This window comes from Globicephala melas, chromosome 9, assembly GCF_963455315.2.
Source record: "Globicephala melas chromosome 9, mGloMel1.2, whole genome shotgun sequence".
NCBI classification, from domain to species: Eukaryota; Metazoa; Chordata; class Mammalia; order Artiodactyla; family Delphinidae; genus Globicephala; species Globicephala melas.
The window spans coordinates 54,882,980-54,896,146 of record NC_083322.1 but is presented as its reverse complement, the minus strand read 5'-3'; the positions used below and the strand labels follow the sequence as shown (position 1 = coordinate 54,896,146).

At 39.6% G+C, this 13,167-nt stretch overlaps 1 protein-coding gene across 5 annotated transcripts in view; it reads left to right on the top strand.

Annotated features, from left to right (window-relative positions):
• The window catches only part of MTERF1 (mitochondrial transcription termination factor 1), a 606,108-nt gene that overhangs the window by 120,158 nt on the left and 472,783 nt on the right, over positions 1–13,167 (top strand). For all 5 annotated transcript variants that reach the window (XR_009565070.1, XR_009565067.1, XR_009565069.1 and 2 more), the window contains one exon: positions 9,828–9,940. The gene's annotated coding sequence lies outside the window, so the exon portion shown is untranslated. The remainder of the gene's footprint in view (positions 1–9,827; positions 9,941–13,167) is intronic.

Here is a 13,167-nt window from a genome sequence, read left to right as displayed (position 1 = left end):
GAAATTGCAGCTTCCGTAGGTCAAAAACAAATATAAGCAATATAATATGGTTCATGTATGCTTTACCAAAGCAATAACAAAGATAATAATGCCTAATTTTTTTCCTTAAAAACCAACAATCAAGCCAGTAACCTGGGTCTTAAAACAACATTTTCTTTACATAAAATATTTTAATATTGGTGGTGGGGTGCAATAAGAATGTCCTGTCTTACAGAAAACCTACAATGCCTTTGTTCTTCATCTAGCGAAATCTTCCAGGACCCTGGGCTAATCTGTCCATAAAGGCTTCAATTACCATTCTAGCCTACAGTGAGGGTTCTTTCCTGTGAACTCAGTGATTTTTCCTTTGCTACCACTATTTTAGTAAATAATTCTATATTACCTTCTTTTTTTTTTTGATGTGGACCATTTTAAAAGTCTACTGAATTTGTTAAAATATTGCTTCTGTTTTATGTTTTGTTTTTTTGGCCCTGTGGTGTGTGGGATCTTAGCTCCCTGATCAGGGATTGAACCCGCACTCCCTGCATTGGAAGGTGAAGTCTTAACCACTGGACTGCTAGGGAAGTCCCTGTATTACCTTCTTTCTAAATAAATTGTAAACTCCCTGTTCCCAGGGAGTTGACTCTTTATGGCCTTGATTCTTTATGGCTTCCAGTAACTGTTGATTTGGCTAAGCATTTGACTCGGAGAGCATTCTGATAGGATTTAATTATTTAAGTTGGTAGAGTAACAAGAAAATACTTTTCAGAGGACTAGGAATGTTGCATTTTAAGAAATCAATCAAGGATCATCCTGCTTTCAAGGAATTTACAGTCTCCTTTGGGAGACAATGCAGATTTGAGATTCTTTGAACTGTTTGAAATTCTCTTAACTGTTCTATTCCAAGCAGAATGGTAAAAGGAAGCTTAATCCACCGGATTGAGTCTGTGTTGGCTAAATTGAGCACAGAGATCTTCACTTATTGATTTTAGTATGGCAGTGATATACATTTAGCAAGTCAGCCAGTTATCTGGTTTGTGCACTTATATTGGTAATAGGGTGGCACTTTCTTCAATGGATAAATTTGAAGATATATGTGAATAACCTACAGGTATAAAAGTATGATTTTTTTATATGTTCACCGACACCATCTTCAACAAAATTGTCCTCATATCTCAAAAGTTAATGACAATTTTTATCACAGCTCAGAAAAGACCTTCAGGTAATTAATGACAACACTTCAGGCAACAGTTTTTCCCTTTTGTCCTTTCTGTTTTTGTAAGAGAACTCAGTGCCAAAAGGAGAAGAAAGATAATGGTTCACAATCAATGCTTATGGACCAGACACCTAATCCGAACTTAACCAAAAAGTCAATATTTAGCTGTACCTTATCAGTGTAGAAATGTCAAGCATAGCAAGAGACACGAACAAATTTCCAGCTGATTTCTCGTTCCTGTGCTTCAGTGTTCAAAGCTGTGGGGCAGAGTTTCAACATCAGGTAAGACAAAACGGCCTTTGGGAAAAAAAGACAACAAATGACAACATTTGCAGCTGCTGAGACCCCAGTTTATAAGAGGAAAACAGTCACAGGAGACGCATTCTAATCTCTCCCAGCACATTCCCTTGGTCACCTTGTGGCCTGTGTGATGCCAGCACTTGATCATTACTCTCAGCAGGCAGCCTTCAAGAGACAGCAACTTGCTGAGTAAAGTCATAATTTGTTGCCACCCAAGACAATTGACACAAATTTTTTGCCTTCTAAATTTGAGTGGCCGGGAGTAGATGCATCAAGCATGACTGTGGGTCATGGGCTGTGGGTCTGCAAAACAGGAGTTCCACTAGGGCTCCCTGAAGCTATGGGCAGTTCAGGTATAGAACAGAGGTTTTCAGTCTTTAAAGAACTTCAGAACCCTTTGCGAATTCCATCTCATTCCACAGGGCTCCAGCTGACCTCACCCACCCATGTAATTGCTGTTGAAAGTTGTATATTGTTAAAAAACGAGGTTACATTGGAAAAACCTGTAATGATACTCACATTTAATGAGTTGGTTAGACTGTTGGTATTGAAAAATTTGGTTATGGAAAAAAGGAAATAATGTAAGAAAGAAAGATGGTGACTTACATGGCTAAATATGCACTGTTACTGACTTTTTAAGGAATTGTGGGTGGGCTTGGCATTTCATGGAACATGGAGATCTAGAAATTGCTGATAGAGAAAACATCATTTCGTGTAGAAATCCAACTAGAAAGGACCTGCATCAGCTAGATTCATAGAACAATGAGGCCTTAGAGTTCACCAAGTGCAGAGACCAACCATTCCAAACTATTCATATAAGAGTCACTGAGGTGCTTGTTAAAAATACAGACTCCCATGACCTTCCTCCTGAACATTCTGATTCAGGGAGACTGTAGTGGGACCTGGAAATCTGTCTTTTTAGCAAGAGTCCAAAGAGATTTTGTCATCAGACGGATCTGGAAACATTGCTCTACAGTGCCTAGCAAAATGCACATTACAGAGTAGGTACTCAGTAATGGAATGAATGAATGAAAGAAAGAAACTGCAATGAGCATGCCAAAAGGCAGTCCTAGCCCCTGATGTTGCTGCATCCTCATTCAGTGTGCCAGGGCTCTTGGCCTTGCACAGCTAACTCCCAAATCATCGGAGGAATGACCTTCAGAAGCAGTTGATAAAGGTTAGCTTTTTGAATTTCACATGGACTAATACTCCTTCCCCTTTGTCCTTTGTTGGAATGTCATAGTGACACACATGAAAATACTATGTCCTGAAAAAGGAATGAATGCTAAATGTTATAAACAGAAAGATGCTCATTTAAGTCTCCCTTAAGAAGAAATCTTTTTTTGTGTGTTCTGCCAAAATAGGTCCCTCCAGGCACAAACCATCCTCCCTCTTTAAGCTGTCCATAAAGGCACAAAGGAAAAGTGGTGTTGGAAGCAGAATTCCTATCTCCATGTGGACAGTGCCACTAATAATTTCTGTACTACCCATAAGCAACCTAGTTCTTCCTTTTCTAAAATTGTATGTCATGTTAACTTTTCTACTATGGTCCCCAGGGGAATCATTTTGTAAACTCCATGGCAAATAGGGAGGTTCTCCCTCCATACAATTTATAAGACCTTGTTACAATACAAGTCTCAGAACTACAGGAGCAGAGGGCATGGGCTAGAAGTGAGAGAAGGAAGGTGGAATCTGTGTCTTTATTCCCCTGTAAGGTTCTCTGGCAGAACTTGGGCACATGGTAGGGTATGGGACTGGACTGAAAATACCCAATCATCTCTTTTGTTCAATTTCTATGGCTACCTCTCATCATCATTGGACTTACTTAGGGTCATCTAATTTCCATTGAGAAGAGGATAGACAACACACAGGACAAAAAGAACCCCAGTGAATTTGTTGAAACTTATCATGCTCTGTTTTTGTGACTTACTGAAAGATTTAGTGAGTATTGGGGGGAAAAAAGCAACAAGGCAGAGTTAAGAAAGGTTGCAGGCTGGTCCAGTAGTGGTTCTTAAACTTTGCTGCGTATTAGAATATGGGCAAGTTAAAAAATTCTTGTCCCATACCAGTTCAGTCAAAGTTTCTGAGGGTGTGACCCAGGCAACACTTAAAAAAAAATTTCCTAGGTAATTCCAATGTGCAGCCCAATTTAAGAACTAGTGATTTCTAGATCGTTCGTATATTCTATCTTTTCTAGTTATATGTTATTCTTATCCCGTCTGCCTGGAATGACCCTCATTCGTTCTTCTGGTGAAGGCCTGCTCATCTTTAAAAATTTACCACACACATAGCTTCCACTGACAGAGTTCAATCATTTATTCAACAAATATTTACTGAAATGCTACTTCCTCCATGGCGATGGCACTCAGTGACAACACTTAATACATTTGGATTATTTTAAATTTTTATTTTCATCCACAGACTTTGAGTTCTTTGAAGCCAGGGATTGCAAATTATTCATCTTTGACTTTTGTAACACATTTTCCTTTATTTCCATTTCCCCAGATTCCCAGCTGGGTGATGACTGTCCCACAGACACTCAATATTGCATAATAATGATTTTTTGAAGATGTGGTTACTATACTCAGTGGATTCCAAGTTGCTATAGTTTGACTTAAAATTAGAAGTTTTATTTTAGTAATGCCCAGATTTGTTTGTAATGCTCTTCTTAGAGATGCCCATAATTTTGTGAGTCTTTTATTTGCAGTAGCATTGAATGATGCTTTCATGGAATGATATGTGATTGCTCCAAGATTCATTTCCCAGACAATACTTGGTATCTTGAACTTCTTTTTTTGTTTGTTTTTTTTACACTCGCCGATTCTCAAGTTCACCTGCCTCTTTTTATTTCACTCATTACCTGACACTTAGGGCCCCCTAGGCTCAGGGCCCACTCTGACTGTCTAACCTTCACCTGCCCACATAAATCTTCTGGGCTAGTCAGACTGGTCTCCTCAATGTTTCCCAAGTGTAGGGATTTTTATCCTTCTTGCCTACTATTATTCTGAATGGTTCTGGTTCTCCAAAGGCTCCCTCCCTCCATGAGTTTTAACTTGACTTCTTCAGCTTTTTCATAAGATCCATACCATGCAATTTAGCATGTCTTTATACAGTCTTATCCATTTTTTATTATCTAATATCATTCCTCACAGATGACCTGTCTCCTCACTTGACCTGTCTCATGTATAGTTTTCATAGGCTTTGTGGCACCTAACACAATAAAGGGTATTCTCTAGGTACTTAATACATGTTTCATTCTTTAGAGATTGAATTGAATCATATCTGCCGTCTGGTAAAACAGGAGTGTTTAACACACAATGTAGAAAATTTAGAAAGGTTTTCTGTGCAATGATTGTCTATAGGACATAATCCAGGAAAAGTGTAACCCCAGCTCTGGGGCCCTGTTATGGGCTGAATTGTGTCCCCCCAAGTTCATATGTTGAAGTCCTAATCCCTCAGTACCTCAGGCTGTGACTGTATTTGGTGTATTTGGAGATAGGACCTTTAAAAAGTCATTAAGTTAAAATGAGGCCATTAGTGTGGGCCCTAATCCAGTCTGACTGGTGTTCTTATAAGAAGAAGAAATTTGGACACACAAAGGGATACCACACACGTAGAAGAAAGATGTGAGGATACAACAAGAAGATGGCCATCTGCAAGCCAAGGAGAGAGGCTGCAGAAGCCAAACCCAATGGTCCTTGATCTTGAACTTCTAGCCTTCAGAACTGTGAAAAAATAAATTTCTGTTGCTTAAGCCACTCAACCTGTGGTATTTTGTTATGGCAGCCTGAGCTGACTAACACGGGTCCTATATGCTACCTGTCTAGAGTGACAAGGAACCTCTCTGGGATGGATTTTCCATTTCCCTCTTCTTCCTGCCTCAGTTGGAAGAGTCTAGATTATACCTCCCTGAAACAGAAGATGAAATGGAGAAGCAAAGAGATTCTCCCTTTACACTTCCTGACAAACTTAAGCTTGGTTCTGTGAAGGGCACTCCTGCACAGATGCTTTTCTATCTCCTTTAGTCTTAGACACAAGTCACTTCCCCACTGATGAAGCTGGGTAAAGGTAGGGTCCTCAAGCCTCTGACGTTAGTTTTTTTTTTTTTCCCTTCACAACTCTGTTTTCTTGTGCATAAATGTAATGGGTTAATTTGTATCTGAGGGAATTCTTATCTGAAAGAAGTTGTCTTAGTTTGAGTTTTCTCTAAATCAGGTCCTGAGACAAGGATCTGGGGGCAGGTAGTTTATTTTTGAAGTGGTCTCAGGATGCACCAAGAGGGAGTAGGTATATAAGACAGAGACAGGTGGAAAGTCAGTACAGAGTGCTTTCAGGTATGGATACCTGTGGGAACCTGGGACTCAATCCTGCCAGGGATACTATAAGAGACTGTGTAGTCACAGCAAGGGACAAGGAAGCTAAGGCATTCATCCACCATTCTTCTGCTGCTCATGTGTGAAGGGCTGGTTGTAGAGGAATGAACTAGCCACTAATCTGGCTTACCCTGGGAGTGGGCAGATCATGCTCCTACAGGCAGAGGAAGTCCAAGGTCAAAGAGACACAGACACTTGAAGTAGGAACCCATTGCCTCGTGAAAGGAACTGTCCACCAATAATATAGGCAATCATATCTACAGGAATGTGTTAAGGGGATATTGGCAAGGCACCAACTGTCTGTTGCCGAAGACTAGTTTTCAGATGTGAGGAAGCTGGACTTATGTTCTCTAAAGTTATAGCTCACTCTGTTAGGTACCATAAAAACAGATCTTTAGTGCTTTGGGCTTTTTGTGGCTAATTCCTGCTTATCCCCCAAATCCCCATTTTAGAGCCATCTGCCAGAACTTAATTTATTCTTATAGTTCTGCAGCAGCTGTTCTTGGATTGACCTTGATCATTGTCTCTTGGTGGTCTACTGGAGTATACCTGAAAGTGCACTCTGTCCTTCCTGCCCCCCAAATCTCCCAACAAGCCATATAAGAAAGCAGGGGCTTCAGTACCCTCCACCCCCACCCCCACCCCAAGTTCCTTATTTCCTAGTAAGTCATGTGTTTGTGTGGGGAGAGGGGTGGATGTTAGAACGTGGCCATAAGCCTACACAGTGCCTTCTGTATAGGTTCAGCCATGTTCTGGGCTTGTTAAATTACCAGTGGGCAGGGCCTGTCAGAAGACTGAAGATCATCTGGGAGGTAATTATTATAAGGGATGAGGAAGCTAGGGGTGACAGCTTGCTCAAGTAACAAGCCTTAGTCATCAGAGGAGAGAGGCCATTCTGAGAATGGTGTGGTGTCTATGACTCAAATTTGTCTCTGACCTCCCTTTAGATCATGTCTCAGTCCTTCAGAGAGTTGAGGTGAAAGCTATAAATGAGAATGAAAAGAGTTTTGTGCTAAAACTGTTGGACATGGAGGTACAAGCAAGATAACTTAGGGACCCCTCTAAAATAATGTAATGCAATGAAGAGAGAGAGGACTTCTCTTCCAGTTCCAACCATGTCCATGGAGAGTGCTGGAAAAGAGCAGGAGGAACCAGAAGCCACGTGGAATGTGACAAGTTTTGTTCCTTAGCACAGGTGGGATGCCCCCAGGGATTTACCAGTGTTACTTGGACAGAGCTTGATTGATGGTTGTGTCCTGATAAGTTGAGGGGAAAGCCATGAAATCTGGTTTGGCTGATTAATGCAATCTCATTTATTCCCATAGGCTTATGAGGACTGAGCAAAACCTAGCTGCAGATGAAACATTCTGGTTGATAGGGATAAATTCTTTCATTCCTTTCCACAATCAAGTTTAGGATAGTCCTATACTGCCTGGTCTGTAGTGGATGCTCAAAAAATTTCATTGAATGAATTACCGTTACTCACATTTGGTAAACATCAAGAGTGAGCAGGATTGGAGAACAGATCCATGACAAATTCCTGGGGTGAGGAAGCAGTGGATTCTTTCTTATTTGCTATGTCTTACAGAAATAAGTACTTGTGAAAAGAAAACACTTATAGATAATGAAATGATTTTGTCACTGTATAAACTTCAGAGAAAGCAAGTTATTGCTGAATAGTGCTTTAACTAATTGCTCTTAGTTTACCATTATTCGCTAGCATTGTGCCTTTGGCCAAGTTATGTAACATCTCTGAGCCTTGGTTATTCTGTAAAATTGAGATAATGTTACCTACCTAGTGATTAGGTATCATTACCTAATGATATTGAGAGTATTGAAGTTAATGTATGTGAAGTGCCTAGTACAGTGCCTGGGACATGGCAAGTATTTGGTGATGATGATGATAATGATGATTATTATCATTATTATCATATCTTAGATAATCTCTGACTATGCTAAATAAGCTCCATCTAGGGAATTGCCTCTACTTTTTTCTTTGGTTTTTAGTTGGTTTTCTAAGAATACATATTTAACGTAAACTTCATAACTTTAAAATAAAGCCTTTGGTGTAGACTCTTATAAAAGTTTCTGGAAGTGTAGATATATCCTCTATGTGCAGTAGTTTTGTCTTGTCTATTTATCACTCCCTTAAAGCGAATCAACAGATTAGTAAAACCTCATTTCCTCTTATATCAACTAGGTTGTATTTTCTGCTTTCCAATATCAGCTTTCGCTTGTTTGCATCTCTGTCAGCTAAACCAGTACCTAAAACTAGGGTCTGTTTTGTACTTCTCTTAGTATCTCCTTTGTAAGCTGCCTGAAGAAGGTTTGCTGGAGCTGTGTGAAAGTGCATATTGTTTAGAAGGCAGAACTGTTTTAGTTTGAAGGTAGAGGTGTGTTTTTTCTTCTTGGCAAATTCCTTTTCTTTTGATGAAAGCCAAAACTTGAAGTTAGTGGTGACAGATCAGTGTCCTAATTGCTGTGCTGTTGGAAATAAGGAGAGATGTTTATTGCTAATCAAGTAAATAGCAAACCAAATTTCATCAGTGTAGCAAGATGAGCCTACTCGGTGGGCGGGTCTTATAAAATACGTTTTCTAGTGAGCCTGGGAAAACTTGTGAAGTGGTAATAATAAAAACAGCATATGGTCTTTGCAGGAACTTTGTCATACATAAGCAATGTGCTGTGGGTGTGGTAATGAACATCAGGTGTATTTGGCACATGACTTCTAAACTTGGGGAAGAGGAATTTTGCTTTTTTGCACATACTGGAATGTGCTTTTGCATTTCTGGTATTAAAAAAAATAGCTTAAGAACTACGTTATTATTTTTTTATTCCTTATTTGGAAGCTATACTGGTGAGCATAAGAAAATACTTAACTTCAGATCTTCAAAGGCCTGCTGTAGAGGTTTGGAAAGCATTTGGTTTGGCTTGAAGCAAGTTTGGCTAGTGAAGTGACAGGCACACAAGAAAGAACAACAGGTGAAAAAATGTGGAGTTTCTTTCATCTTTCAAAGGATTTTCTTGATGAATTGAAACAACCATGAAAATAAGCACTGGCCTTTGTGCCCAGTGGCCTAAAAGTACTTAGAGTGGGCCAAATAAGAATCAGGCAGGGGCCTAATGAAAATCAGGCAACAAGCCTAGGCCTAATTAAATATGTGCTCCCTCCCCCCACTTTTTCTTTATTCCCTTTGGCTCAATTTTTAACAAAAAATCTGGTTTTGTGGTAGAGAGATATTTCTCTTCCTTGACTCAGATTGAGTTAGTAACGACTAGCAAAGACAAACAGAGGCATGAGTTATTCAGTAGAACCGTGAAAATCTTTGTTGGCTAAGTAGATTTTCTTGCTGGCCTATTTCTTTTGAAAACTGCTTGTAAAAATTAACTATTATATTTGTGGGCTAAAATAAACAATATCTCTTGAAGTGGTTGAATGTGAGTCAGAGATAAAATTTTTCACTTTGTTTGGGAAAGATACTGCATTTGATTGGAAAGATGTTTTAGAACAGCTTTTAGAGATGTTGATTGAGCTTCCGCAGTTTCCCCAGCTTGTTTAAAGGAGTCTTTGGGATCTATGAGTCATGAATAATTTTCTGATTAAGATCAGAAGACAGCTGTCTCCAGAGAATTCTGCAAAACTTTAAAACATATTTGAACAATGTGAAATTGACATAAGAGTAGAACATTTGCTCCAATGCCCAGTTTATGGCATGGGTACAGAGAGGACCTGGGACTGGATCACAGACTCCCAGGTCCTTAGTCGGGGGAGGGGGGAATTCTTTCTTGCCAGTACCTCCCAAGGAGAAGTTGCTGCTTAGTTTAGCGTTTGAATACAAATAAAAGTTTTATGTAACTCAGGACATAACATACTTAATTTATTATAGCACATTTATAAAGTCCTAGGAGATGCCTGAATTATAATAATTGGTGAGTCTGTTTTGTGTCTTTCTCCAAAGCCTTTGCTTAGGGAGCGACTTTTGAAGTCAGTGATGATGCCAGATTTGGAAGAATTCTAGAGGCATGTGTTTGGGGACCAGCGAGGATGAGAATCATATTGGATCTGCAGACGGTAAGACATTACCAATATGTATGTAAAAGGATGACAAGACAGTCAAATCCTATGACAGATCATTCCTTTTAAAGAGAAATATCAATGCAATACTTAGCCACCGTCAAAGAGTAGTCATAAACAGTACCACCAACAAACCGTACAGTTTCAAAAGAAGCCTGGTACCCTGTTTTCCTTTTGAAATGCTTAATGAAAAGCTGCACAAAAAATTTCTGTGGATTTGAGGATTTTGGAATAAGCAAGCAGTAGGAACAGAAGCCCACGTGCTCTGTCTTTACTGGCTTTGTTTTGGTTTCAAGCTTAGCGCAAAATGTTTCTGCCAAGTGAATGTATGTGTGTTCATGGGATGTTTTCTGCTTTGCGTCACTCAGGCCCTGGTTTGTATCAGTCAGACATTGTTTCAGTGTAAGAGAAAACACACCCCTTGAAACAATTAAGGGATCGAAACTTATCATGAGGGCGAATAATAGACTGCAATGTCTATTTAGAATAGGGTTTTAGAAATTAATTACTGGGATAGGTCACAGAATGCTTCACTGTTTTCTAACGATTAAAAACGACAGTTGTGATAATTAGATCATGAGAAATTTGTCAGGGCAATATATTTATCATTTATCACTTTAGAAAGGGGTTGGCAAACTTTTTCTGTAAAGAGCCAGATAATAAATATTTTAGGCTTTGTGCGTTTGTAGTGTGAAAGCAGCCATAGACAGTAAGTAAATGAACACAGTAAGTTCCTGTGTTCCAATAAAACTTTAGGTATTAAGTATTATATTTCATATGATTTTAACATGTTCTTCTGTTGATTTTTTTCCAACAATTTAAAAATGTAAAAAACATTTTTAGCTCTGGGTTGTATAAAAACAGGCAATGAGCCAAATTTGGCCCAAGGGCTATAGTTTGCTGACTCCTGCTTTAGAAGAAAAGACCTTGTTATTGTTTACACTAAGATGTCTGAGCATTATTTTTAAAAGCTATGCATTTGTTTTTCAATTCACAATTATTTTATAATTCTGGTCTAGTGATTATTGTTTTTAAATGCATTGTTAGGGTTGTTTGAGGACTGCAGTATGAGGGTTAGCTGAGTGGCACGAGATTTGACAAATGAAATTCTGACTGTTCTCATTAGGTTCCAATTCCGTTCATCAGTAAAAGGAACTTGTGTCATTGCCTCACTTGTTGCAATGAATAAATCTGTATAATTTTACAAAAGAACAACTGCATGGATTCTTTTGCAGCCTGAAGACTTGAGTGTTAGGCTCCTCTTTATAAAAGTTTCCATGACAATCTGGCCCGAGAGAATGACAGGTTTGCCCTCATGGAGAATTTCTTATTAAGGAAGCTTTTCTTTCACCAGGAAGCTTTATGGGAACTTAATAGGGGGTCAAACAGAAAGGACCAAATAGGACCCTTTCATAAACCATACCTTATACTCACTCTGGCCTGAAAGAGAGCTTGTTTCCTACTGTGTGTGGTGATGGGGTGATGTTCAGAAGCTGAGAGGTTAGAGAGGACCACCGTGCTACCCTGGGGTCCTTCCTTCCTAGTGGTAACCAGGAGACCCAGACACAAGCATGAGCTATTAATATATGGGCCAAGAATTATAGGCCCCTAGCTTTCTCTGTTGAAAGAAAGTATGTGGAGTGGTAAAGTGAGTGGGCTCTAAGCTCAACTCTCTGAGTTTTTTTCCTGGTTCTGCCATTTACTAGCTGTGTGACTTTCACCTCTCTGTGCCTCATTTTCCTCCTCTGAAAAAGGGGCCTGACAATAATAAATAACAACAATGCCAGGGGTTGTTGTGGGGATTAAGTAAGTTAATACTGTTGGCTCTCCTATTTTAGGTTTCCACATCTGCTGAAGTAGGCCAACTGTATGTACTACACCGTTTTTTACAAGGAACTAGAGAATCCACAGATTTTGGTATCTTTAGGGTCCTGGAACTAATCCCCCCATGGATACAAGAGACAACTATCTATGTAATGCATTTTGGAACAGCACCTGGCACATGGTAGTGAAAACTAAATGATAGCTGTTGTGATAATTTTCTTTCTTTTGAGACTTGAAAGTAATGCAACATTTGCAAAGTCTTATTTAAAGGGAGATTCCTTTCCTCAGGCATAATCGCTATGACAATATCATTTAATCTCTTGCTTTTTCTTCCTCATCCATTATCACTCCATCGTCCTACTGATCTATATTTTTCAGCCACCTTAGCCACCCTGTCCTAATACCCATTTTGGATCTTGGCCTTTATTCTCTTCCCACCCACTGCACTTTGTTATAAACTCAGTGATCTCCTGGATCTAAATTGAGGAACACTTGGCTCATTTATAAGAGGGAAACATAGTTCATCAGGTGTAACCTAATATATTGCCTTGTAGCTGTGGCACAGCCCAGTCTGAATTTGGTTGGAAATCTCTGGGTTTTCCAGGCAGGTTTATAGTATGCTGCTTATACCCTGATAGAGCTGAGATGTTGAGAGGATAGAGCCCAAGGGGGAAAACTGGTAGTGTTCTGAAGGTAGGCTTTATGTCTCAACATTTTTTAGTAGGGTGCCCCAGGGGTTTTGGAGAATGTTCTGTATTCTGAAGACCTTCAGGAAAGACTTTGCGCTTGACTATACATATTGGGCTTGGGTCCCTTTCCTGCCGACTGCTTTCTGGACTGGAAGAGAAGAAGCTTTAAATGTTTCTGTACACTGTTTTAAATCCAGCTAAGGCTTTGTTATCTTTCCTCTTGGCCCTGTGCTCTGGAGCTGTGCAGGAGTGTGGACAGTTGTTGAGGGAAGCTTTTATTTTTGTTAATTATTATCCTGGATTTGGCTATTCCTATTTTCTTGGAATAAAAGTGAGATATTGTTTGGACTACTCAGTTTACAGAGAGTAGGATTTTTATTTTTATTTTCCTAGAGAGGATGCGTTGTGTAAGTTTTGGACAAAAGCAATTCTGAAACATTTTAATATGTTTGTATAAGGAAAGGCCATGTTGTATAAGGTTTACATGAGGTCTATGGCTTTTGCTCTTTTGGATGACTCTAAAAAAGCAGTTCTTAGTCCTATAAGAAACAACGTCTGTGTTAAATTCCTGCTTATCCCTTAAAAACACAATACAGGGGGATTCCCTGGTGGCACAGTGATTGAGAGTCCGCCTGCCGATGCAGGGGACATGGGTTCGTGCCCCAGTCCGGGAAGATCCCACATGCCACGGAGCGGCTGGGCCCGTGAGCC